This window comes from Schistocerca piceifrons, chromosome 1 (genome assembly GCF_021461385.2).
Source record: "Schistocerca piceifrons isolate TAMUIC-IGC-003096 chromosome 1, iqSchPice1.1, whole genome shotgun sequence".
In the NCBI taxonomy this organism is placed as follows: Eukaryota; Metazoa; Arthropoda; class Insecta; order Orthoptera; family Acrididae; genus Schistocerca; species Schistocerca piceifrons.
In genome coordinates, this window is record NC_060138.1 from 1,086,691,262 (window position 1) to 1,086,697,854 (window position 6,593).

Here is a 6,593-nt window from a genome sequence, read left to right on the forward strand (position 1 = left end):
TTGCAGAATGTGGTGCCAGACAACGTGGCACTACACAATACTGTCGCTAATAGCATAGGCACATAGGGAACACGCACGAAACAGACCTTTAAGTCCACAGTATTGGTGATAAGTTGAGAAAACCGTACGAAACACATGTGCTACAAAACGCCAATGCTTCGTGCGCATGTACCCCGACATCAATATGAGATATGATCACCATACGCACGTACACAGGCCACACAACGGGTTGGCATACTCTGGATCATGTGATCGAGTAGCTGCTGCGTTATAGCCTCCCATTCTTGCATCACGGCCTGTTGGAGCTCCTGAAGTGTCCTGGATGTTTGAAGATGTGCAGCAATACGTCGACCGAGAGAATCCCAGATGTGCCCGATGGGGTTTAGGTCTGGAGAACAGGCAGGCCACTCCAGTAGCCTGATATCTTCTGTTTCGAGCTACTTCTCCAAGGTGGCAGATCGGTGGGATCGTGCGTTATCATCCATCAGGAGGAAGGTGGGACCCACTGCACCCCTAAAAAGGCACCCATACTGGTGGAAAATGACGTCCCGATACAACTGACCTGTTACAGTTCCACTGTCAAAGACATGTAGGAGTATACGTGCACCAATCATAATCCCACCCCACACCATCAAAACACGACCTCCATACAGGCTCCTTTAAAGGACATTAAGGGGTTGGTATCTGGCTCCTGGTTCAAGCCAGACGAAAACCCGGCGAGAATCACTGTTCGGACTATACCTGGACTCGTTCCTGAACATAACCTGGGACCACTGTTCCAATGACCATGTATTGTGTTCTTGGCACCAGGCTTAATGAGCTCTCCTGTGATCAGAGGTCAGTGGAATGCACCTTGCAGGTCTCTGGGCGAATAAACCATGTCTGTTCAGTCGTCTGTAGACTGTGTGTCTGGAGACAACTATTCCAGCGGCTGCGTTAAGGTCCCGAGCAAGGCTACCTGCAGTACTCCGTGGCCGTCTGGGGGCACTGATGGTGAGATATCGGGCTTCTTGTGGTACTTTACACTGTGGATGTCCCGTACTGTAGCGCCTGGACACGTTTCCTGTCTCCTGGCATCGTTGCCATAATCTTGAGATCGCACTTTGTGGCACACGGAGGGCCCGTGCTGAGAACCTGCTGTGTTTGAACAGCCTCCAATCGCCCTACTATTTTAGCCCTCATGACGTCATCAGTAAGTGTTCTTTGAGCCATTTTCAACATACAGTCACCATTAGCACGTCTGAGAACGTCTGCACACTTAATCGCTGCACCGTACTCTGTCATGCACCAACACACCTCTGCGTATGTGGATTGCTGCCAGAGCCACCGTGCGACGACCGCAGGTCAAACGCACCGCATGGTTAAACCCCGAGGTGATTTACACCCGCAAACCGCCCACCAGAGGGTAGTTTCACCATGTATCAGCATTATCCTTAATTTATGATCGTGAGTGTAGATAAGGCTTACCGGCCAATGATCCTCAGTGCGAATGCACTCACATTGCCCGAACTCTTACGGGAATCCGTTATTGACTGCCGCGAGTAATGAGTATAGTATGCAGGGGCACTACAAATGTAGTGTGTGCACAGTAAGTTAGAAATGTAGGTCTCATGGGGAGCGTGCCGGAGATAAGTCTCTGCAGTCGCACTGTCCTCTGTGTCCTCGGTGGCTCAGATGCATTTGGCTAAGATCAAAGTGCAGTATATGTTCTTATCAGCTTAATATCTGATACCTCCTGCATCACAGGACCAGAATAATAAACTCATTTTTGGCTCATGACGGACTGCTAGGGGCTTGGTCCACCTCTGTTGCGGGAAGTAGGTTACAGTACGCTTGTTCGCCCACTGCTTGAATACTGCTCAGCAGTGTGGGATCCGTACCAGATAGGGTTGATAGAGGAGATAGAGAAGATCCAACAGAGAGCAGTGCACTTCGTTACAGGATCATTTGGTAATCGCGAAAACGTTACGGAGATGATAAACTCCAGTGGAAGATTCTGCAGGAGAGGCGTTCAGTAGCTCGGTACGGGCTTTTGTTAAAGTTTCGAGAACATACCTTCACCGAAGATTCAAGCAGTATATTGCTCTCTCCTACGTATGTCTCGCGAAGAGACCATGAGGATAAAAGCAGAGAGATTAGAGCCCACACAGAAGCATACCGACAATCCTTCTTTCCGCGAACAATACGAGACTGGAATAGAAGGGAGAACCGATAGAGGTACTCAAGGTACCCTCCGCGACAAACCGTCAGGTGGCTTGCGGAGTATGGATGTATATGTAGATGTAGATCGGAAAGCCGGCACAGTAGCTCAGCGTGTGCGGTCAGAGGGTTAGCTGCCCGCTGTAATAAAAAAGACTGAGTTAATGGATCTACGATGAACCTGAACAAGTGTCATAGGACGTCCGCCCCGAACAAATACAACGACCCATAAAGAACAAAATGAGATCAAAAAAATTGACAGAGTCTCCGCCATGTAAGCAGGAAATCTCGGGTTCGAGTCCTGGTCGGGGCACGCATTTTCACCTGTCCCCGTTGATATTTCTCAACCCCTGTAAGCACATCAAGGTCTGGATTTCATTGTAATTTCAATCCATTCAATGGCCGCTAAAGTTTATAATTTTGCGTTATCCGTCCATACCTGTATGAAAGTTAATTTGTGAGCAAATTACATAGTTCCTTCGTGGTGCGTCGGTTTTGCATTTTTAGAATGCTTTTTTTTTTATTTAGACTAATGCTGGATGTAAGATCTATAGAGCAGAGGTCTCAGTGGATATTTGAAAATTCCGTGATAAAATGATCGCTCAATAGCGTTTATGTGCGTAATGAAAGAACCTAAATGCGATAATGAAACGTTACGAAGTTCAGTGCAAATATAGTGAGAACACGTGGATCTTCCTCACCTTGGCCCGTCTTCGGCGTTGCTGAGGCAATGGAGCAGCTCCTCCGTCCTGTACATTGTCTGACAGCCTATTGAAGTAGTCTCCCAAGCTGCAAATCGTATTCTGGTCTGCGGTTTCGACGGTCTTCCTCTGTAACACAAAGGCGTGTAAATTGTCATCTAGCGCTTAAAAAATCAGCAGTTAGGTGTTTCACATAAGAAAATGCCACATGCCTTCGTTCTACTATGGGTACATCGTAGAAGCTACGTACTATATCTGAACACTAAGAGGATGGCTCCTCCTCTTTCTTTTTGTGCATCTCATACTTTTATCAAAGTAGGGAATCCATGGACTTGGATCATTCTTGTTTTAGCGCGATCGGAAGACGCATGTCAAACGGTCATGATAATAATAACGTATCCCCGTGGTCTGTCACAGGCAATATGACTACAACCCACAACAAACTGATACTCTTTCTCTTAAGAGCCCGAAAGAACACATCAGAGTGAGCCCTGCTTGCAGAAACTCATTTACTGAATCACCTAAACTGTTTGAAATATATTCAGAGCGAATTTCAGCTTCCAGATACTTGCAGGGTTTACAGTCCATGCTGATCCATCAGCTAAGCTAATGTAGCTTAACTCACGGATCAGCATGGATCGAAAAAGAGAATTAAACCTATGTATAAAGAATAGATTTTCGTGTAGTAAGTACAACGTACCAATTTAAAATGTAGGATCTTTTAAGTACTGTGTAATCACAAAAGCTTTGTTATATTTTAGGACATAAACGTAAAACTCGCCAAGAGATCAACGCTGGACTCAGGCCCGAAGCTAGTAAAGGTAGAATAAAATCGTTTCTAAAAGCTTGTGGCTGGTTGCAGTATCTCCTACAGCATAATAAACTGAAGTTTACCGCTAACAAGATTGTCCAAATTCTGCTGAAGAGAAGTTTGTGAAAAGCTAGGAATCCTTACATTTCAATGGATGATCTTTCGATCAGTACACATGTGGAACAACGATATATGAAGATAAATCCGGATAAGGGTAGAAAATACAATGCTCGCAACCATGAAGTTTGTGGAAAAGTCTCTAAGTTCATGCATAACGTGGGCATTGTTGCAACACAAAAATTTTAGATTACCACTGAGTCTCGTAAAACTTTATCGTGATGCCATACTTAACTTTACAGACACTTCAGCGAGTGAGACGTGTTGTAAACTTCCGGAGGATGCTGCGCGCCGCTCAGCGTGGCCGCGTGGTTCTAGGCGCTACAGTCTGGAACCGCGCGACCGCTACGGTCGCAGGTTCGAATCCTGCCCCGGGCACGGATGTGTGTGATGTCCTTAGGTTAGTCAGGTTTAAGTAGTTATAAGTTCTAGGGGACTGATTACCTCAGCAGTTAAGTCCCATAGTGCTCAGAGCTATTTGAACCATTTGATGCTGCGCAATATCCTCGTTACTATCTCCACTTCGCCTGAGAACCAATTCTGGGGTGCAGACTCTGAGTGCTGCACCCGACCCATTCCTCGAATATTGTGCTAGCAGTCATTGGATCTCGACCAACGCGAACAGCAATGTCGCGATACGATAAACCGCAATCGCGATAGACTACAATCAGAGTTTTATCAAAGTCGGAAACGTGTTGGTACCCATTTCCCCTCCTTACAAGAGGCATCACAACAACGTTTCACCAGGCAACGCCGGTCAACTGCTGTTTGTGTATGTGAAATCGGTTGGAAACTTTCCTCATGTCAGCACGTTGTAGGTGTCACCACCGGCGCCAACCTTGTGTGAATGCTCTGAAAAGCTAATCATTTGCATATAACAGCATAATCTTCCCGTCGGTTAAATTTCGCGTCTGTAGCACGTCATCTTCGTGGTGTAGCAATTTTAATGGCCAGTAGTGTATAAAGACTGAAGTGTGGTGTGGAATTAGCGTACGGGAAATACGTGACCCATCTTTTCCCGCCAAATCGTAAAATCTGATACGTACGTGAACAATTTATTGTAATGAACAGGAAATGACATGTAAAACACCAGTTTTGCTGCCCCACGTGGCGCCAAAGTATGGTGGCTTCAAAGTGATACTGGTAAATTCACCGAAATTAGTAGGTACTGGGTTGGTGTGTATGTTCGTAGCGTTTCTCCATTGGTTTAAGATACACACAACAGAGACTTTAGTCATCTATAATTAAAACAGTCTGCCAACGAAGCGGTTACTTCCGACTCCGTGCCTGTAGAAATCACGTGGTTTTGAGGCGAAGAAATCGTCGAGCCATGTTCGGATAGCGTTTTCGTTCGGGAAGGAAGTTCCTTCAAGGTTGATCGATAGAGAGCGGAAAGAGTGAATACGAAAGATTTCCCTTTGCCGGTCTAGCAGAATGCGAGGGGGTTGTTGTCCTTGGACTGTGTCTACCACATGTCTCAGTTTTTGACAATAAATGTCAGCAGTGTTGGTTACACCTCGGGCAAGCAATTCGCAGTACACCACAGCGTCGCTTTTATACAAGATGCATAACATTATCTTTCGCGATGCGAGCAGCTCTTTGTACGGGGAGCTGCTGGTTTGTTTCGGCTGAACGTTTACATCTATATCTACGTCTACATGGTTACTCTGCAGACCACACTTCAGTGCCTGGCAGAGGGTTCATCGAACCACCTTCCAAATAATTCTCTGTTATTCCAGTCTCGCACACAGTGCGGGAAAACCGAACACCTACATCTTTTCGAACGGGCTCTGATTTCTCTTATTTTTTGTGATGATAGTTTCTCTCCACGTAGTTCGGCGTCAACAAAATATTTTCGCATTCGGAGGAGAAAGCTGATGATTGAAATTCCGTGAGAAGATTCCGCCGCAACAAAAAACACCATTGTTATAATGACGTCCACCCCAATTAGTGTATCATGTCAGAGACACTCTCTCCCATATTTCGCGATAATACAAAACGTGCTGTTCTTCTTTGAACTTTCTCTATGCGTCCAGTTAGTCCTATCTGGTAAGAATCAGTGACTGCGTAGCAGTACTTCAAAAGAAGAAGTGCAGTGTAGGTAGTGTGTTCAGTCGATCTGTTACATTTTCTAAGTGTTCTGGAAGTGAAAGGAAGTCTTTGGTTTGCCTTCCCCACAACATTTTCTATGTGTTCTTTCCAGCTTAAGTTGTTCGTAATTGTAATTCCTGCGTATTCAGTGGAATTTCAGCCTTTAGATTTGACTGATTTATCTTGTAACCGAATTTAACGGATTCCTTTTAGCAGTTATTGGATTATCTCACACTTTTCACTACTTATCGTCGATTGCCAAAATTCGCACTATGCAACTATGTTTTCTGAATCATCTAGAAATTTGTTTTGATCTTCTGACAATTTTATTAGACAATAAACATCAACGTCATCCGCAAGCAGTCTAAGACGGTTGTTCAGGTTGTCTCCGAAATCGCTTATATAGATAAGGAACAGCAGAGGAACACCAGAAATCATTTCTGTTTTACTAAATGACTTTCCATCAGCTACTACGAAATGTCACCTCTCTAACACTAAATCACGAATCCAGTCACATAACTGAGACGATGTTCCATAAGCAACCAATTTGACTACAAGCCGCTTGTTTGATACAACGTCAAAAGCCCTCTGGAAATCTAGCAATACGGACTCAATATGAAATCCTTTGTCAGTAGCACTCAACACTTCGTGTGTGTAAAGCGCTAGTTGTGTTT

The 6,593-nt window shown here is 45.0% G+C and overlaps 1 pseudogene; it reads left to right on the plus strand.

The window, feature by feature from the left end:
* Window positions 1-1,667: 1,667 nt before the first annotated feature.
* Window positions 1,668-1,850, plus strand: LOC124721482 (annotated as a pseudogene).
* Window positions 1,851-6,593: the final 4,743 nt, after the last annotated feature.